Source organism: Triturus cristatus, chromosome 4_1 (genome assembly GCF_964204655.1).
Source record: "Triturus cristatus chromosome 4_1, aTriCri1.1, whole genome shotgun sequence".
Taxonomy (NCBI): Eukaryota; Metazoa; Chordata; class Amphibia; order Caudata; family Salamandridae; genus Triturus; species Triturus cristatus.
The window spans coordinates 786,806,161-786,828,140 of record NC_140585.1 but is presented as its reverse complement, the minus strand read 5'-3'; positions in this window follow the sequence as shown (position 1 = coordinate 786,828,140).

Below are 21,980 nucleotides of genomic sequence, written 5' to 3'. Positions count from 1 at the left end.
ATAAATAATTTTTTATACAAAATGTGAGGTGGGTCAGAAAGTGCCTCATGTAAGCAACATCCATTGAGCTACTGGTTGGCACTCACCAGTTGGCTCACTCATCGTTGGCACTCTCCTGACAGAAAAGAATGTGACCTAACTCTAATTGTTATGAAAAAAAAAATGAGTGGGGTGCATCAATTGCAGTATCGATCTACCATCTAAGCCCCGTAGTAGGAAGGAGATAAACCAATCTCCCCGTAGGCTAAAATGGAGTTGTGTACATCTATCACACATATTCTTTAATTTTTAGTAGTTATCACACTAAGTTAAAAAATAGTGGCATGTTTAGACCATTTTAACCGACATGTTTCATTGCCCGAAAAACTTGTGGCAATTTCATCAGGGCACGGGGACACAACTCTCAATGGCTAACAATATAGAGAATATTTTCTATAAAGAATCTTTTTATACAAAATTTGAGGTGGGTCAGAAACTGCCTCACATAAGTAACATCCATGGAGCTACTGGTTGGTACGCCTGCATAAATTCTTTGAGGAAAAAACATCAGATCCACCTTCGGTGTTTTCAACCAACTTACACCGTCCATCAGCATTTTGACCCACTTACTCCTCAATGGGTCCTGAAGTATACACAGAATACACAGCTAGAGGCTTGTTGGACCATTCCCTGCTCCTGGTCGAGATGGGTCTGAGGGAACAGGATGGCCCTCTTAATTGGAGATTAAGCACATGGGACCTGAACAGCCTCAAAATAGCAAGTGGGATTAGGGCAGGTACTGAATTCTACTTCCTGGAAAACAAGGACTCTGTCCAATGGGGGGTGACGGTCTGGGAGGCATATAAGACTGTGCTATGGGATAGAACCCAAAATCGTATAGCCTGGGACAAGAAAGAGGGAGATAAAAGCCTGGACGCATTGGAACACAAAATAAGCGAATTAGTCGTGCAGTCCGCCCAGTGCAGTGACCCCGAAATGACTCTTAGACTGACAACCATGCGAATGGAATACAAAGAGCTGGCCATGGACAATGCTAAGAAAAAGCACTTGGCAACATTGCACCGCCTCTATGAGGTGTGGGACAAGGCCGGGAAACTCCTTGCCTGAATTAGCAGGCGGGAGATCCAAGACAGATGGGGGTGAGAGGTAAAAGACCCCCGGGGTGTCACTAAGACCACAGAAGAAGTGGTGGCAACCGCTTTTGCGGAATACTACAGGGACCTGTATCGTGCGCGAACCACCAAATCGCAGGCAGAGCTGCAGGTCTACTTGGTGGCAATTCCTGCACCCGTGTTAGGAGAAGAGGAAGCCTAGGGGAAGATCTGTCATTGGCAGAGGTCCAGGCGGCAGTGGCGAAACTTCGTCCCGGGAAGACCCCTAGTACTAATGGGCCACCCGCGGAATTCTATTGGTGCTACACTGATATCCTGAGTCCCCACCTCCTCCGACTCTGCAGATTCCCACAAGGAGGGTGTTCTCCCGCGGGACCTGTGAATGGCCACTATTGTTGTCCTACACAAGGTGGGCAAGGCCCCTGACCAATGTGGTTCTTATAGACCCATCTCATTGCTGAACTCATAAATCAAAATCCTGGCCACCGTCTTGGGACCCGTATACTAGGAGTGATCACGGACCTGGTCCACGAGGACCAGTCTGGATTTATGCCAGGCAGATCTACCAGTCTAAATCTCAGGCGCACTCACAATTGCCTCATGAAGGTGAGAAACCGGACGAACCCACTGGTATTCCTATCATTGGATGCCGAAAAGGCATTTGACGCTATAGATTGGTTACTTCTAGATTACACTCTCGGCAAATTCGGTTTTGGGCCGAAATTCCACAGCTGGGTAGCGCTCCTATATAACCAACCGATGGCCACGGTGCGCGTAAATGGGCGACACTCTGCGCCCTTTCCCATTGAGAGAGGAACGCAGCAGGGATGCCCCCTTTCGCCCCTCCTTTTCGGGCTCACCCTTGAGTCTCTGATCTGAAAGAAACACGTTAGTTAGATTCCTCACCTTAGAATATCCCCAGGCGTCAGACTGGATCCGGAAGATTTTTGTAGCAATACCCCTTGCGCGTCGCTAGGCGTCGTCTGCGGCTCCGCGTCCGTCGTTGGCGTCGTGCGCCGGAATGACGTCGTCGGAGTACTTAGACGCCGCCCTCGCGCGCTGATGTCAGTTCTTCTTTTTTCCGCGGCAGTAAGCGCCGATCCGGGAGAGCTACCCCTTTAGTCATTTTTTGACTAACCTTTTTGACTCTTTTTGGTCACTTTCTTGACTCTGGTGCTGGTAGGATGCCTGGTTTCAAGGCCTGCGACGACTGTCATCGACTGATGTCGGTGACCGATCATCACCGCCGGTGCCTGTACTGTTTGGGCCTCGACCATGACGCGGAGTCGTGCTCCGATTGTATGGCCCTGACCTCGAAAGCTAGGCGGGAGCGGTCCCGTAAGCTTCTCGAGCTTCGCCACTCGGCTCCGCGCCCCTCTCGATCCCGGTCCAGGAGGAGGTCCAAGGATCGGTCGCGGAGCCGCACTCGACATCGTCGCTCGTCTGGCTCGAAGTCTTCGGGTAAGTCGAAGCGCTCCAAGAAGTCCAAGAGGCGTCACCGCTCTTCGGACTCGTCTCGCCGGTCGCGCGACTCGGCCAAGGGTCAGGGTGGTTCCACCCCCGCGGCTCCATCGGAGCCGCAGGCGCCGCGCACGTCCCCATACCTGCCGGTCCCTGGGACTGACGCGACGCCGGTGGAGGTCAGTGCCTTCCTCTTGGCCATGAGGAGCCTGGCCCCGCCGTCGACGCCTGCTGGCGCGCCTTCGGGCCCCGCGGACTCGACTGGGCGACCTTGCGCGCCGGCGGCCCCGGCGTCGTTGGAGTCTCCGGCCCCGACGCCGGAGGTCCCTGAGGGGCCCGGGCCTGGGCCCCCGTCAACGCCGGTCGACCTCGTCACGCCTCCTCCGCTGGCGTCGACACCGGTGCCACCTCCGACGCCACCGCCGACTCCGGTCGATGTCGATCCCCGGTTCAGCCCCTGTCCGGTCCCGGCGCCGCATCCGACGCTGCTAGAGACACATTTTGTCTACCGACCGGCTCCGATCATTCCTCCTGTTTACCAGGAATCAGATGACGGGGGTGACTGGGAGGGGTCCGTGGACCCTTTGGCCCTTCAGGGCCAACTTTCACAGGACTGGGCAGATGAACTGGGGGAGGCCAGTGGTTTGGATACCTCACCGGACACTGGATTCATCTCTCCTCCGACTGTGGCTTCGGAGGAGGGTGCAGCTTTTTCTGTGGTGCTGCGCAAGGCGGCCGCAGCCCTTGGGCATGAGCTGCCTGCCGTGGCTGTGAGGACTAACATCCTCACTGAGGTGCTTCAGTCTGCAGCAAGCTCCACTGAGCCTCTGCTGCAATTCAATGATGCCCTCATTGACGTTCTGCAGGGCACCTGGTCCAAGCCCTCCACAGTCCCTCCTGTGGATAGGAACGTTGCCAGGCGCCACCGCCCTGCTCCGGGCGACCCCAGTTTTCTGTCCCAACACCCCACCCCGAGAGTCTGGTTATCCAGGCCTCTACCTCCCAATCCTCCTTCCCATCCGCTCCTCCGGACCGGGATTCCAAGAGACTGGAACAGTTCGGTAAGAAGCTGTTCTCGCTCAGTTTGGGCCTGCGGTCTTTGAACACCGCCTGTCTCTTGGACCGTTATTCCCACTCTCTGTGGGATACGGTGGAGGACGTGCTGCCCCTGTGCCCGGAGGAGGCCCGGGCACGGCTTTCCTCAGCTCTGGCCGATGGGAGAGATGCAGCGCGTCATGCAATCTGATGTGGACTCGACACTACGGACTCGCTGGGTAGGGCGATTTCTACCACGGTGGCGCTTTGACGTCACGCCTGGCTGCGGTCCACGTCCTTTTCAGGGGATGTCCAGAGCACTCTCATGGACATGCCTTTTAATGGCACTCGCCTTTTTGGTGAGAAAGCGGACAGTGCGCTGGCTCGCTTTAAGGACTCCCGGGCTACGGCCAAGTCCTTGGGTCTCTCGGCCCCGCGGCCACAAACTTCCGCTTTTCGCTCCTTTCGTGGCCAAGGAAGGTGCACCTCCTCACGTCCGCCTAGCCACCGGCCGCAGAACCAGCCTGCACGTGGTCGCGGACTTGGTTTCCGCCGAGGCGGTACTGGAGGACAACACGGTCAGTCCACATCCACCCCGGCAGCATCCGCCTCAAAGCCTTCCTAGTCCGAGCTTTCTGGCCCATTCCTCGCCAGTGGGAGGCAGGGTTCGCCATCACCTGCTCCACTGGCGTACCATCACTTCGGACAGGTGGGTGCTGCAAATCGTCCGAAGGGGCTACTCCCTCCCCTTCGAGACGACCACTCCAGCCATGCCACCGCAGCTCCACCGTATCTCGGAGGATCATTTGAATCTTCTGCAAGAGGAAGTTTTGGCCCTCTTGGCCAAAGAGGCCGTTGAGTGCGTTCCGAGCCCAGAAGTAGGTCGTGGTTGTTATTCCCACTACTTTCTGGTTCCCAAGAAGGGCAAAGGGGGCCTACGCCCTATCTTGGACCTCAGGAACGTCAATGCCTTCCTCCGGAAGAAACGGTTCAAAATGTTGACTTTGGCTCAGGTTCTAGCTGCCCTAGACCATGGAGACTGGATGGTAGCGTTGGACTTGCAGGACGCATATTTCCACATCCCCGTCCTGCCGGCCCACCGGCGTTACCTGCGGTTCGCGGTGGGTCAGGAGCACTTTCAGTTCACCGTGCTCCCCTTCGGCCTTACCAGTGTCCCTCGGGTGTTCACGAAAGTGATGGCGATGGTCACAGCTCATCTGCGCAGATCAGGGGTTCCAGTCTTCCCCTATCTCGACGACTGGTTGTTGAAGGCGGGCTCGCCGCGGGCAGTCGTCTCCCACCTCCAGACTACGGCGGATCTCCTGCATTTGCTGGGGTTTTCCATCAACGTGCCGAAGTCACACCTGAGCCCCTCTCAGAAGCTCCTTTTCATCGGAAGAAAAGGCAAGCAAGCAGTTTTCATATAATAACATCTATCTGCAGTGTCGTGTGCAAAAGCAGCAAAAGTGACAAGATGGCGTTTTAACTTCTAAGACGCTTATGCTAACATACCAATGTGTATATCTCTAGTTTCGCCTCCACTACAGGATCTTCCCCGCACCCTGCTCGGCCGGGCGGCAATTTTCTAAATGATCACCCTGCCCCAACTCCTATACGCCCTGCACAACTCGTACGATCCTCTACCCAAAGCAACCTTTGTGGAAATAGCAAGCAGAATTTGAATACTACTGTGGCAAGGGGAAAACCCAAGAATATAGTTTAAGACGCTGCAACGCAATCCATACAATGGAGTGATAGCACTTCTCGACATCGAGGCTTAATTTTGGGCGTCCCACCTGATACCCATAAACGAGTGGATACACAAACAGAGAAAACACCCTACATACCACATTTAAAGGGAAGAGATGCTGCCGCACACACACTTAAATTACCTTTATAGGGGGGGATGGGTGGTTCCCGCTTATTGCCTGCCCAGGTGACCCTGACAGCAAGGGAGAAGGCGACAAAGACCATGGGCTGGACGGGAAGGAGCACACCGCTCTGGGAGGGAGCCCAGTTTAGGGAGTTATGCAGGCTTAAAGGTTTCGGAACCTGGGATATCCTGGGGATCTCCACGGTGGGGGACATTGTCCCAAAGGGGGAACTTAAAACATGGGCAAAGCTCAAGCAGGAATAAGATATGCACAATTCCCAATTCCTTAAATACGTGCAATTGCGCCATGCCTGGCAGGCAGAGAATCTCCGCAGTGAACAACTCCCGGAATACCAGAGTCTGCCTTCCACCCCTGGAAGGCAGACTCATGCAAGAAGAACTAACGCACAAATCGGTCTCCATCACATACAAGACCATTAACAACAACATCCCAAACAGACTGGTGGGACTCCGGGCATGGTAGGAGAGAGAGGTGGGGCCCATGGTGAACATAGATTGGGAGGTGGTGCTAATGCACCCCAGAGAAGTCGCCATAAAATCAAATTTACTATGATAGGAATAGGCTGCATAAGATGGGCAGGGCGGAATCACCATATTGCTTGGTTTGCACCGCGACCGAAAGTGACTTTTTCCACACAGTATTGTATGGTCATGTCCTGAGATAGTTATATTGGGCACGGGTAATCAAATTGCTAGGAATGGTCTTGGGGTGACATTGCCGATGGATCCAAGGTTTGTGTTACCTGGGATACCGAGCGACGTAGACATCACCAGAACACAGTTAATTTTCGCTTCCTTAGGACTGGTAGTGGCCAAAAGAGAGATAACCGACAAGCCGACTATTCAGGAATGGACGAGGGTGATGAATATATATATATATATATATATGAGGGCTGAGCAAACCACATACCATAGTAGAGGGTGTCCGAAAAAATTCTACACGATCTGGGGCCTGTGGAGACGACACACAACAGTCCGCTACGCTGGTCACACAGGAGTCTTCAACACTCTGCCCGAGTGTGCACCGCCCTAACTACCTTCCCTGAGGCCCACTCATTGCTGTTCTCTGGCTCAAAACAACAATGCATGATCAGAACGACAGAGCACTGGTGGTGAACATTAATTTACCCAAATCAAGTGGGAGGCAGGGAGATGGCTTTGATGATGGCGACACTGTTTGTAACGGTCTGCGATTGATTCCTGCAGCTGTACTATGTGCTAACTGTATTGCACTAATTGTTCAGTTGGAAAATAAAAATAAAATACAAATTGTGAATGTTCCGGTAATGTTCTTGAATTTGGGTTCGAAATTGTCTAACCTTACTGCCAATGTAGGGTAATTTAAAGAACACAGTAGTATGTAAACGGTGAATTAGCTGTTAGTCGATCTAATTTCTGATTTTTATGCAGTGACCAGATTCTAAGGAAATATTTTGCACTTCATTGACATCCAATGTACGTATATTGCAATTGTAGCATATGTGGAATCCAGGAGGTCTGTCCAGGAAAGAAGATTTGGTGATCCTCTCATCAACAAATTCAAATTTGCAAAGGAGGTGTTGCAGGTTAGGTGCTCTTCTCAAGCCTATTTCTGGGAAGGGCTTGATGCAGTTCATTATGCTGTGATTCGATGTCAGTAGGTGCTAATGTAGTCGTAAGAATTTTCTGACATTCTGGTGGCCATTGTGGAAGTCAGTGATGAAGCGCAGCATGTTTTGATCAGCCTGTTATGATTTGGGTTTTTATGATTTTTTTTCCACACATATGTTGTTGACTGAGGGCGAGGTGAAATCCTTACCAATCTCGATCACCTTGCAGCTCTTGGAGCTTCCTTTGATGCAGTGCTCTAGTGCTGTTTTCTGGGGGGCTCTTATTTGCTTGTGCTAGTGTCTGGGTGCAGCCCTGTAGGTAGTTCTGTCAATGGTGTCATGGCTGGCTCTCCATTTCCTTTCTAGCTGTTTACAGTGTTTGGTGTCTCTGAGCTCTTATCTATACTAGCTGGCCTGCTTGTATATTCTCCTATGCTCGTTGAGTTGATAGGTGCTAGGTAGTCTACATATTTCTTGAAGTCCTTGTTGAGGTTGTCTGTGAGGCTAGGTTTATCCATGCTGAGGGTGCTCAGTCAGTCTGCTGCTGTGATTTTGCCCCAGCTGCAGTTGGAATGCTAAACCTGATAGTGGTGTTGACTTTAGGTGTGTTGATTTGGAAGTGCATAATGGAGTGTTTGGTACATAGGAACTGTGTGGTGGTGAAGTATTTGATGCTGTTGCTTGTGGTGAAGATGGGGGTCCAGTATGTGTTCTGCTGTGTTTGTTGGTTCTGGGATGAGCTGGGTGAGTCTCATGTTGCTCAAGCTTTTGAAGAGTGTTGTGAAGCAGGGGTAATTTCGGTCTACCAGGTGAAAGCTGAGGCCACCGAGGAGAATGTAGTCTCTGGAGTAGATGGTGAGTGGAGCTATGAAGTTGGTGATGAGGCCCGTAAAGGTGGCTCGTGGTCCGGGTGGTCGGTAGGCAAGCGTTCCGTTTAGAGTGAAGTTTTCAGAGATTTGCAACTTGAAGTTCAGGTGTTCCATAAATGGGGTAGTGTTCTCAATGGATGTGATTGCCATGTCGATGCTGGGAGCCGATGAGGGGTTGAGCCGGGTCTCTGATGAAGAGAATGTCAGGTGTGTCGCTGCTCAGCAGTTCCCATATTTTGGTTGTGTGTTTGCTGAGTGATTGTGAAGCCTGCAAGCAAGTGGGTGTTGACATGCGTAGGGTGGTGTTGAGGTGTTGGTGCTTGTGTGGCATGTGTGTTGGGAGGGGGTGCTGAGGGTGTTAGTAGTGGCGGGTGGGGTATGTGGCTGCTGGAGACCCGGAAGGGGGTGCCGGTGAAAGCTCCTAATGTGGTGAGGTGTGGCATGACAGCAATTGAGGGAACAGTGTCCAGGGTCTAACGACCCAAGGAGTACTTTGGAGTATCGCTTGCAAGTGATCGGACCAGGGTTCCTATCACTGGGCATGGACGGACGCCGAAGGGTTTGCCTTTGGCGAACAAGTAGCGCAGCTGCCTTTAAGTAGGTCCTGGGATGGGGGAGGAGTGCAGAGTGCCATGATGAAGTTTTATTTGGTGATGGGAAAGAAGTCTTCTTCCATGGTTTCTTCTTTTAAAGACCGTTTTGGTGGGAAAAACATTAATGTCATTTCCTGTCTAGATGGATGAGGAGGGCCACCATAGCAGCTCTGTTCACTACTGGAGCCGGTCACATAGAGCCTGCGTGCAGCAGACGATCCGAACAGGACCAGAGCAGTGTGACTGCCTGTGGCCGGGGGCACACTCTGGGACATTGCAGACCTCCTTGCTGCAGGACCTGGTAAGACTGGTTACGGGACGATCGGGCCCCAGGGGACTCACTGCTAAGGACACAGTGGCACCAAGACTCTCTTCACTATTTAACGAAGAGTCGGAGTGGACTCTAGAGTTCTCGCCTACTAGTAAGCATTCCCTGGATGCAGCCACCAGTGAATGAGGAATAACTCCTCACATTGCAAACAGCGGGTGGGACAGGGAGTTGTTAGCGAAACACTAGAGCCCTGACCTAGAGGGGAAATGTGTTAATGTTTAAAAATGTAGTAGCATTGCTTCAAATGCGTAGAGTAAGAAATAAAATACTACTTTTTACTTTAAAAATACGCGTTTGACTGTGCATTGATTTATTGACACTGCTTCGCGCTTTTTGTGATATGAGTCGTGATCACTGACCTGTATTCAAGCCTTTCCCCTGTAGGAGCCCTGGCGTGCTCGACCATAGCCACCACTGAGAGTTAAGTGCAGGAGGGGTACTTAGCCCATTTGATCAAGATCCACAGGTTTTTTTTGTAAACGTATTTTTATTACATTTAGAGAAAGATGAACACAAAGATTACATCAGATAACAATATTTTGCATCATAATCATCATCTGACGAATAATAGCTCCTATAATTACAATTACGGTGTATCCAGGTGTTGGGCGTAGGAAAAAACATATTGCACTCGTAGACTTGATAGCATGTCTCTATAGTGAGTGATATAGTATAGGAAAGATATAAACATAAACTACAAAAGAAATTAAACATACGCCCCACCCCACCTCACCCCCAGCATTGTCGTTTTGTGCACTTTTAGTCTTTTTACTATAAGAGGGAAGCAGTCCCCTCATTTTACCCAAAGGTATCAGATCGCTTTGCTTGAGTACCAGGGGCGTTACAGACGGACACATTCATTTTGTTATGCACGGGAGATAGTGATGTGGAATTCGAGTCAGACTAAGTATGCGTATAATTTTATGTCTCTAATTTTCATGTATTCTGGACTGGATATACATAAGTCTTTGCTGCTAATTGTACCCGTCATGGAATGGGGCCCTTTGTGGTCTGCTTAAGTGACTTGTTGTTGCTTTATGAGAACAATAAAAGTTGTTTATCCAAATATGTTAGCATGTGTCAGGAAATGAGCCTAGTGGAGTCCATGAGCTTGCGTGAAGTCCTGGTGGGATTGTAGTAGGCTATCCTCAGAGATCGCTGATCATAGTAATTCCTAGCTCCTCCCATGGCCCTAGTTTTGCAGATGTGAGTGTGCTCAAAGGGGTAGGTAGACCACATAGGGGGGGATGTTCCGGGCATAGGGCAATGTATTATGCGTGTAACGTAGTGCTAGTTACCAATATGTTATGGCGTTATGTAGAAGTACAGTACGTGTGGGGGGACCTGTGACTCCTGGCAAAAAAGAGCCTATGTAAGCATCCTGCACGTAGCATGGATTGTGTATAACCGATTTCCTGCAAATGGATTCCTGCCAACCAGAGAGAGAGCCATTGTAATTGGGCTGCAAAGCAGTAGGATTGGAATTCAGGGGCTCCTAGTCCACCATGCTCTGTTGGCAATTGTCATTTTGGAAGACTTGACTCGACGTCTGCCAGAGCCCTAAATGAGATTGAGGAGAAGGAAGTCCAGTAACTTGAAGACCGAATGTGGAATGATTACCGGTAAGTGGACAAAAAAAATATAATCTAGGTAACATGACCAATAAGTATCCATAGTAGGTCGGGCCGCATTCAGGAGTAAAAGGCCTAATCCCCCCCCGCCCCACGGGTTGGGCCGATTAACAGCTGTGTGGCCAGGGTCAGATTGGTAAGGCGGGCACTCGGGCAATGGCCGAGGGGCCGGTATCGAAGTTCCAGTTGTGGGCTGCTTTTTTGGCAGCCTGGGACACCGATTTTGGGCTCCGTCTGATGTGTTCAGATGTCGCCAGCAGCCCAGTGGGGCCCTGAGTGGCCGCTCTGGAGGCAGATGGGCGTCCATTACCTCCCTTTTATCAACTGGCAGAGGTGTCACTCCCTTTCTCTTGCTGGACCGGCCAATTAATGTGTGCATGCTGAGCGGGGGCAGGGGGCCTGAGCAGAAGTGGCCACACCTGTTTTCAGGTATTTATAAAACTTTGCCGAAGCAGGGTTTTGGGGAAAGGCAATATGCAAATATGGGCCACTTTTTTTTAACGTGCCCGGGCCGATTTCTAATTCCAATCCAACCCTGCTCGTGTCCCTCTGAAAGATGTTCTTACAAATGCAGTTCAATGAGCCACTCTTTCACCGTGGGCCTCGTGGCCCTTCTACCTGTGACGGAGGATTCACATCTTGGTAACTGCCAAGGATTTGGAAAGCCAGCGATAAGTATAAGCAGCAAACCTCTCCAGCGCTTCGAGACCCTCATGGGTGACATGCCGTATTCTATAAATGTATGATTAATTGTTTTTTCCAAGCCATGAAAATACACAGTATTCTGAAGGATTGCTAAGGGAGTGGATAGGGGAATGGAGGGGAACATCACCGGCATATATAAAGCCAGACTCTCCGCCAATATGGCTGCAGGGCTGAGAATTATGATATAAACTATAGGTGTTCTCATGGCATGTCTAGCATCAGTCTTGGCGCAGTAATTGGTCATGTTTAAAGTTTACCGGTGTCCAGTACCAATCACTGAAGATCTTGAAATATGCTATATTTTAGCACAGCTTCCCTCAGAACTCTGTTGTGGTCAAGAAGCCCAATCCTTAGGTGAGTATTCCCTCTCCAAAAGTGCCTGGTCACAGTAAGGGTGGAACCAGCGTGGAGGATTTAATAAGGGCTCCATAGAGCTGAGAAACCATACCTCTGAAGTTGCTCCAAGTCCACATATATCGGAGGATGGGGGAGTTGGGTGGTTCTATGGGTAGGGGCCAAGTATAGTTCCAAGGCAGTGAATTAACTGACTGTGTTTCCAGTAACCTGCTAGGAAGAGTGCAAAATCTTCCTGGAGGGTTTATAACAGTTTGAGTTGGCCATCTTGAAACATCTGATCCTCTTAATATTCCACAAAGCCCAAGTAAAATGGAGAGTTTTCTATACTCAGGGCATCGTTGTGCCATAACGGGGCTTTACCATGGAGGAGGGGGAAGGTTCCCAGTAATTTGTGTTCAGTACACCACACCTAGGTAGTCATAGTAAGGATCTGGTTTCCCTCTGTGAGCTAATGAGCGGTCGTAAGATAGACTTGGAGGAACATACGGGGGCATTCTGTGAGGTAACGTTCAATGTCAACCCTTACTGGGGTATTTTTCGAATCTCTAAAGTAAGAGGAGTGGTTCGAGAGATAAAAGGCCATGCTTAAATAAATCAAATGCTGTATGTGGAGGCCTCCACATGTACTGTCAACCCAAAATCAAGAGTTCCAGAGTCCTGGTCTGTGGTTGTTCCAGATGTAGGATTTAATATCTGACTCTGTCCCCAAGAGTAAAGTATGGGATGGTTCCTAATATTAGCATACCAGTAACAATGAAACCTGGGGGTTACTGTCAATTTGACCATCAGTATCTACCCCCCAGCGAAAGGTTTAAAAGCCGTCATTTAATGAAATCCTATCTACGTTGTTGCTCAATCAGGGTGAGAAGATTATCTTCCACCTTCTGTGCAAGTCATCTATTGATATGGATGCCTAGGTATCTTAGGCACTTATGTACCCATGTCATGTTATAGTTCCTTATGCAGGCAGGGCCGGTCCTAGGATTCATGGGGCCCTGGGCAGAATAGGAACATGCGGGCCCCTATAATTTGAATAAGATTTAACTTCACTGGAAGTGACATCATAGGAAGTAATTTCAATTGGCCATTAAATATTTTGATATAGATATTGTTTATAGAGCCTGCCAATGTCCAATGGCGTCTTTGTGCTGGCATCTGCAGCTATAACAGTAAATAAAGCTAATTGGGCAACATAGTTGAAAAACGCCAGGTTTTAAGTTGTTGTCTAAAACAGATAAAATTTGACTGGGCTTTGAAATGCAAAGATTTTTGTTTCAAAGTTTGCAAGTAAGGTGATAAAGCTCCTGCCACTATAGGACGCTTTGTTTATTTTAGGTGCTTGCACTGTTCTCGAGGGGGCTGATCGAAGAGCTCCCCTAGGTGTGTACCATATGAATTTTCTCTTAAGGTACTCAGGACCTATGTTGTGCTCAGTACACAGTGCCTTGAAGGCTACTCCCTTTCTAATGGGAAGCTAGTGTACCTCCAACAATACAATACAGATTTGAACTTTGGAATTCTTAGTAAAAGACGAGCTGCTGCTTTTTGTAAAATGTGCAGTTTATTCAGACATTACAGATTATATGGCATTGTTGATGCCGCTTTGCAAGAAGCTACTTGCTTAGTTTGGCTAGGAATAAAATGGTTAAAAATATAATTAATAATACTTATAAAATGCGGTCATATATTTTACATCTCAAGTAGAAATACATTAAATGATTTAAAATGAGTTATTGTTCTATTAAATGGGATAAATGAAAATGATATGCTAATCAGGAATCCTGGCACTAAGAGAGCTCCAAAGGAGAGGTGCAGACTTGACTAATGTGGAGAAAGGACAGTTATAAGTGTTTTTTGCAAAAGATTGAAGTTACACAGTAGTTCAAGAGGGAGAGAGTGCCAGTCTTGCACTAGAAAGGAGAAGGATCTCCCTCCAATCAGGGACCTCTAAAGTTTCGGATGGCACAGGAATAGGATTCTGGAATTAACGTAAGGAGTGTTGTACAAAGGCAGAACCTTTTTTATGAAGGGCACCTCCTGTGTTGCAGTATTTCCTTTTTCCGAGTTTGAACATAATGTATATTTTCTGAAAAACAGTGAGAGCCCTAGGTATAAAGCAGACATATATTAATTAGATTGAACAATTTTAGACTGACAATGCCTACACTTGAGTAGGAACACATCCATTGGGATTGTGGAAATGCTTCAATTGCAAAGAAAAGTAAATGGAGCAATAACGTTTTTATAAATCGCTTAATTTCACACATTTGCCACTTTAAAAATATGTTTTATTAATAGTCAATTCAAACTAGTGACCTGCTGACCACTGCAATTATGGCAGAAATAGTTGCAAAAAGAATTTTCACCTGACTTAGCAGTAATGTTTACAATAGGACCCACATGCAAATGGCGCTTGCTCCTGTTTTGTCCACTATGAAGATAGGAGACAACACAGGCACAGTACACATGGGATTGTAATGGTGTTCTAAAAAAGGAGCTTATAGAGCAGAATGTTGCGCACTAGAGAACAGTACACAATAAAGAGAGGTGATTAATGGGGGCGAATGTTGCAGACAGGAAAGTGTGTTGATTGAAAGGGTAAAATGGAGCATATGGGAAAGTGGGGATTACAGGTAAGGTAAGGTAATACTTTATTGTACAGTTAATAAAAACCATTACAAACCAACATCATTAAAAACGGTTTTGTGTGTCTATAGCAGCATAGAAAATTGTATTAACACTGGGGTAGGATGTAAAAAGCTACAGTTAAAAGATGCTAAAACTATTAAAAAAGCAAGCGGGATGGAAAGTTGGCCCACTGCTGAGTCACTTCTATCTTACCATTGAGGAACTTTACATAATTAGGCTGACCTACTTTCCCCTTCAGGATGCATTTGATTATTGCAGTCTGTGATCCGCATAGGTAACAAGGCGTTCTCCTCCCCATATGCTTATTCTTTATAGCGTTGAGTTCCAGTGGGCTCCTAAGTGCCAGTTGGGCCCTCATTATTATCCGAATATTTTAGCTGTGAGAATGTAAGTGATGCACTGGGTTCCATCAATTTAGCTTTTTCAGTTTGTTCTTTCTTTTTGTTAAGGCGGGCTTCTGCAACTTCAATATATTTTACCAATATGAACTTTGTCACCCGGAAAACATGCCTGGACCGCTTGCCTGCATGACCTGATTTGTTTTTTGTTAAATAGTGGTCTCAGAAGGTTCCGGCGGTCTTGTAACCGCTCCTTACAGATGGTAATACGGTGTAAGATGTTTTCTTCGTCGTTCCCACAAAGGCGGAACTTTGCTGGCATTGAGGGACGCAGCCAAGGAGCCATATGGTCTGCAGAAGGCAATAGTCCTAGGCGATATTTCAGAAATTTCTCTTTTGTTTTTTTGGTGAAGCTGGTCTGAAGATATGTTTGTGGCCTAAGTTTGGAGTAAGATTGTATAGTTAGCCAACCATGAGCTCGCTCCGTCAGTAAAGCTTTGTCCTGCAGGAGAGATTCTTTTCTAACTATGTTGTTTACTACTTTTTTAAAACCCGCCAGAGGCCCTTGTAGATCCCACAGTTGACGCACCCCCAGGTGTTTTATTGCGTCCTCCAGGAAAAGCCTTGCGGGGCAGTGTTCTTTAATTTGCAGTTTCTTCCAAAGGAGAGCGTTGAGTGTGTTTGCTTCCCCCCTGCTTATTTTATACCAGCTTTTTAAGTATACTCCTTTACGTGCCAGCTCTTCCTTTACCAGCCCAAATTCGAGTCTAATCTGCGCAGGTGAAGTGTACCTTGGCAAGCCAAAGATCATGCGCAGGGCTCTTGTTACTGTTCCGTCTACCGTTTTGGCGTCCTTTCCTCTCATTGCTTCGCTTCCATAGGTGATAGATGGCATCAGTTTTGCCTGTATCACCTTTATTAAAGGAACGAGGTTTGGTCCAGTGATCTTTTTTTTTAAGTTTCTTAGAGATAACGCTGTCATTAGTCCTCTCTTTTTTATTTCCTCGCATTGTGGCTTAAAGCTGCTGCTGGGGTCTAAGATGACCCCCATATATCTGTATTTTGCTGTAACGTCCAGCTTCCTTGAGTCCAGGAACCAGCTGGTCGATGATTTCTTTTTACTATTAGTTATGCACATGACTTTAGTTTTTTAGGTCGAGCCTAGAACAGCGTTGCTCGAATTTTTGTAAGGGGATTTTCAAAGTGCTGCAGCCGCTGGCCTAAAGCCTGCGTGCATGTGCACGTGAACGCGCGCAGCCGCCATATGTCTCCGTCACGGGTACTGTACTTCATGAAGGCGCTACATCAAGATATGCCAAGAACAGTCCTCACCTGCCTCGTTTCACAGTCCAGTATCTCCACCTTCATTCTTTGCCTCTTCCTGTTATTCCCCTTTTTCCAGCCCATTCTTCTGCCACTCGTCTTTGTAAAGAAATAGATGCTTGTTTCTATTTCTTTACTTTTGCTATAATCCGGCACCGGCGCTTTACTTTTAGTGTTAAGAATAAAGCGCCGGTGCCGTGATGATAGCAAAAGTAAAGAAATAGATGCTTGTTTCTATTTCTTTACCTTTGGTATAACCGCGGCACCGGCGCTTTACTTTTAATGTTAAAAATAAAGCGCCGGTGCCGCGATTATACCAAAGGTAAAGAAATAGAAACAAGCATCTATTTCTTTACAAAGAACAAGCATTGGCATAGCCAATAGGTCTCGCTTTTGGGACCTTATAAGTATTTATTTATGCAGCACAATTTCTTTGGTGCAACAACAACTGTTGCATGGCTAAACACTTACAAGGTCCCAAAGGCGAGACCTATTGGCTATGCCAATGCTTGTTCTTGATTGATACTGAGTTTGTTTGTTTTAGAGTATTGCGAGCTAATATCTAACAGTCGCTGTAAGCCTATCGGTGTCCGGCTGATCAGCACCAAGTCATCCGCGTAGAGTAAATTGGACAGCTGAGTGCCCCCTAACTTGGGTGCATGAGAATTGCTTTTATTCAGCAAGGTTGACAGTTCAGCCATAAAAAGATTGAATAATGTTGGTGCGAGCACGCACCCTTGTTTTACCCCTCTGCTTTTGGGGATCTTCTTGGATAGGAATTCCCCTGCACCTAGTTTGACCTGGACCCAGGTGTTGCTGTGCAGGAGAATTAATTGATTCAACAGCAATGGTAAAAATTTTCATTTTCTTTAATTTTTGCCACAACATGTTTCTATTGACATGGTTAAAGGCGGAGCTGTAATCAATATAGCACAGGTATAAAGGTTGTTTTGCCACAAGAGCTGAGTCAATCAAAAGTGATAGGGCTAGAATATTAGTGGTCCTCCCCATGTTTTTGCGGAATCCAGTTTGATTGTATGGAATTGCTGTTGTGTCTTCCACCCAGGATGTTAACTCCTGGAGTAAGAGGCCGGCGTAGTATTTTGCCTCATTATCAAGTAAGGCTATAAGGCGATAGCTTCTTGGATCATTCTCATCTCCTTTTTTGAAGATTGGCGAGATAATTGCTCCCCTACTGGATCGTGGGATTGTAGAAGTCTGCAAATTTTTTTCAAACATTGGTTTGAAAACGACAGCCCAATATTCCGGCTCTTGTTTGAACACGACTGGGGGAATGCCATTTGGGCCTGGTGCTCCCTCGCGTCTCCCTTTCGAGATTCTTTTGCGTATCTGTGCGTTCGTGATTGGGAATTCCTCTTTATGTGCGAGAATTTCTTTATGTTGAGAGTTCCACACTTCGGAAACGTTTTTGGGTTTGTATGATTCTTTCCGCGGTTCTTGAGCATCGTTTAAATGTATACCGAGGAAAGTTATCCAGGCCTCTTCAGTGGCATAGGATTCGATCCCCTGGCTTCGCTCACTAATCAAACTGTTAATCTTTTGCCAAAACTGCGCGCTATTATTCGTTTTGGCGTCATGTAGGAGTTTTCCCCAAAAGGCCTCATCAGCTTCTTTTTTGAATCGCCATATCAGTTTCCTGCGAGTAGCTTTTAACTGTCTGAGCGCTTGACATGCAGCAGGATCTGACCTTGCTCTTCGGAGAGTATTGTTAAACTGGGTCTTTAACTTTTTTAGCTGGATGTCATTTCTAAAATTGTGATACTTCTTGTGTTTCAGGGTATTGACCATTCCGTCGGTCCTTACGTTTTTTTTTTACTTCAAATTTATCTCGTAAAGTTTTTGTGAACAGCTCCCAACTTTCGATTGAGTCTGTGGTTGCTGATTGTGCCTCTCCTAATGCTTGTTTCGCTTGAGATAAAAGGCTTTGTAGGTCATTAGTTTTGCACTTTCTCCGCCTTTCATTTGTTGAGAATTCTGAGCCTAATCTGTTGGCGGCGGGAGAGCTTAGTATTATTGGAGCCTCGATCGTGATTTCCTGAGGAAGGTGGTCACTGTAATCCATCAAACCGATGTGGAAATCTCTTGCCCTTTGATACAGGCTGCGAGAGAGGAATGTGAAATCGATTGTAGAACTAGTCTTAGTGCTGTGAAATGTAGCGGATTGGGGACGGTCTCCTGAAAATCTACCATTGAGTGCTCGTAGGCCCAGCTCTTCTAATTTTGCAAGTAGGCTCCTAGCTGTTTTCGAGCTTCTGCCTCCCGAGGTGTTCTCTTGGTGGCTTAATTCCCAGGAAATGGGATCCTCGTCTTCGTTACTATCTGAGGCTGAATTGCTGAGCATATTTAAGTTAAAATCCCCGGTGATGATCAAGCTGTTGGATTTCTCAGTTATTAGTTTTAGGAGTTCTTCCTTCAGTTGTTGTGCTCCCTTGATTTTTTCCCTAGGGTGTAGATAGAGGTTTATTAGGACAATGTACTCTTTTTTGTTCTGCTCACGAGATGTCAATCGCAGTGCTTGCATTGCATTTAGAGGAGCTAGCTTGTAAGCCAAGGGTACTACTTCAACAATGGATTTTAGCGAGCTGTATATGGCAAGGCCTCCCTTCTTGTAGCCAAACAATGAGCTCTGTGTAGGCAGCAGAGAGTTTAAATTGTATCCTGACAGTACTGGTGGGGTGTCGGTCCAGGTTTCTTGCAGTGTAATGTCAAATCTTTGCAAGTAAATGTTTAGTTCTGGATCCGAGAGTTTGTCTCCTAAGCCGTTGATGTTCCAGGAGCAAAGGTTGAGGACGTTAGACGTGTTCCCTGTTTTTGGTTTGCTTTGTCATTGATTTTTGACTTTGACGTTTAGGGTCCTGGATAGCCAACTCCAATTTCGCGAAGTTGGACTGCGTTTGGCAGATAGTCTCTTATTGGACTGTTCTCGATGGACTAAGTTCTCAGGGGTTTTACTCCGTGCCCCTCTTAGGACTGAGTTCGAATTGGACTGCCCGTTCTCTTTCTTTTGCTGGCTATCCAGGGTCAGAGGATCTGGATATCTTGGTTTAAGAAATGGTTGAAGTTTTATTCCCCATGAGTCGAACTTTGCTTGTTCTTTTAGCAGTCTCTCCGGAAATTCTACTGTGGCCCATACTGTTATTGTTGCTTCCATCCCTGAGTGTCCCGACAGTTCTATAAATTCTACTGATTCCAGATCACTAGAGGATATGTTTTTAAGACTGTCGATAGTTTTCAGTAGGCGTAATATGTTCCCCCTATTTAGAGTATCTATTATGCCCCTCGATTTATAATCCGGGTGGAAGACTATTGTGGCAGTGTCTATTTGCCCCTTATCTTGTGTCTGGCTGTTATACGCAGTAGTAGGGTCCTCCCCTAAGCCATGACATTCCTCATTTTCTTCTGCACGTCTTTTAAGACTCATTTCACTGCGTTAGTTCTAGTCCAGTAAGGCTTACTGCAGTTGCTGCCTGTTGAGGGCTTCCTCGACGGTGTCTTTCTTCCTTTTTATGGGGGGGACTGGTAATGGACCTTCTTTCTTGAGATGGTTTTCTTTTAGGTGTATTCCTTTGTTCCAAGTTTCCAGTTTCTTGTGGGTTATGTTCTGTTTTTGTGTCATCTCTCATCTCAATCGGCCTGTCTTGCGATAAGTCAGATGTCGCTTTCCCGCTTTTATGGGGGGAGCTGGTAATAGGCCTTCTTTCTTGTGACCGTTTTCTTTCGAGTTTTTTCCTCCCTTCCTGATTTCTGATTTCTTGTGGGTTGTGTTCCGTTTCTGTGTCATCTCTCATCTCAGTCAGCCTGTCTTGCGGTAAGCCAGGTGTTGCTTTCTCGCTAGAGGTGCCCTTACCCCAGGCTATTACCGCTGTTTTTTTCTTTTGGTTTCTGCCATTCCTTTTCTGTTTTCTTCCCTGTTTTCCTGGTTGAAAACACAGCTTCTTTTTGTGAGTTTTCACCCGGTAGCATTATGTTTGCAGTTAGTGATGTTTTGGTTCCTTCGTTTTGTTGTGTTTGGCTGACCGTTCTCTTCTTTGCTTCTGCGGTTTCACTAGTCGAGTGTAGATCTTGGGTCGTCTTTAAGCTCTCCTGCATTGGTGACTGCATTCCTTCTAGCAGTGGCGTCCTTATTTCGCATCTCTTCTTGGCGGGGTTGGTTGATCGGTTACTTTTTACAACCTCCCTAATATCAGAGAGGAGATTGTCCATTGCCGTTGGGAGTGTTGCCAATTTGTCCACGATTGTTATGCAGGAGCAGTTAGATTGTGTAAATTGGGTTTCAGCTTGTGCCCTTTTAAACAAGTTGTTCAGCTCTGCTAACTTTCCGTCAATATTAGCGACAAATATTGACAGCGAATTGAGGACAGAAAGTTGTAAATCCATCTTATCAGACTGGTATTGGATGGCGTTTACCGATAATTGCATTGTGTGCAGAAGCGATGACCAGTTATCTTCTTTTGCCTTTGGTGTTTTCTTCCCCAGATTTACGTTGGTTACACTGTTGGGCCCTCCTGGCGGTTCCCCCTTAATGGCCGCCGGATAAGATACTACCAGTTCTTCCTACTCCTCTGGAGTGAGATACGAGGTTTCAAAGTCGTTGATCCAAGGTGATATAGATCGTGCTTTGGATGAAGTGGATGGACTAGGGGGATCGCTTTCAGATTGTCTTGGGGCTCCTCCTAGCTTAACTTGCTCCTGTTGTTTCTCAAGTTTCTCAGGCTGTTCGTCATTTATTTGAGATGGAAGCTGCCCCTGCGCTCTGACTTCCTGTGTAGTTATGGTATTTGATTGCCGCACATCTTCAGTGTCTGTCCTTATTGTGGGTTCTCTCGTGTTCCTGGGTTCTTGCCTTACCGGCCTGTCCTCTAACATAGTCGGTGTGTGTTTGCAGAGTGTCGGTTCTCTTTGCGTTGTTAAGTCTCCATACTGCATGTGTTCACTATTTTGCATGTCACCCTGCAGGGTGTAGTTCCTGGGCCCCCAGTTTGCTGCACCCTCTGGTCCATCTTGTCTCTCAGGATTTCCAAATGGTCCTTGTCTGCCTTTTGCAAATTCTGAGGGTTCAAAGGATTCTTCATCTGTGTGGTTGTGGAGCCTTGTGGGACTTGTGGGGCATTATGGGGGTCTTCTTCCTGTTTTCCATTGGAACGAGGTTATAACTTGGGATCGTGTTTTGGCCCTCTTTTTTATTCGCCTTTATGCCTTCGTGCCCGCAGCCATTTGGGTTTGTTTTTGGGCTTGAGTCTGCCAACTCCTGCCTTCGTCCCTGATCCTGCGCAGTATGATTCCAAGAGGCCCTCCTTTCTGGTCCCTTGTTCGGCTCTTCTTTGCTTACAGGTGCAGCCTCTTCTGCGCTGTTCTTCCCTTTTCTGAGGTCGGCTTGATCCTTTTCCGACCGAACCTGTGGTTCTTGCGTCAGGGGGGTTGCCTTGCTTGCCTTACTTGGCTGTAGCGGGATTGGCAGATCACTTATGTTGCTACTATTTAGGCAGAGGGCAGAGCCAGCGTCTTTGATGAATGAAAATTTTGAATACATTTTTGGTTGAAAACTAGATTTATTCACTGAGAATACATTTGCAATTCCTCTCGCCTTTGTGTCTAGCGGAGATTTGGGGCTTGTGAACAGGGGGGAAATCAAAGGAGGTTCTCCCTCCTCATCTCCGTTCCTTCCCTCGTCCGTCCCCTTATCTTCATTGCTGACATTCATTAAGTTTTTCTTAAGGTTTTTCTTTACTCTCTTTGCTCTTTTAGGGGGGTTCGCGGGAGCCGTATAGTTCCTTGACTTCCCCGACCTCATTTCTCAGCTTTATTCCTTTATTCCTTCTCACCCGGGGTTGCTGCGGTTTTATTTGCTTGTTGGCCGCGCAAGTCTCGTATCAGCACTGGGGGTGGGCTTATCAACGGTTTAGCAGTGGTGTCTCTGACTCCTGCTCCTACGCAGCACAGCACCGCACTCAGTAGGGTATGTCGCCACTCCCTCTTGCAGTCCCTCTTGCGATACCACAGCCCCCCCCACCCCCCCGGGCGCAGTCTTTTGTGCAGGTTTTGTGTGATCTCACAGTTCAGTGCAATAAGTCC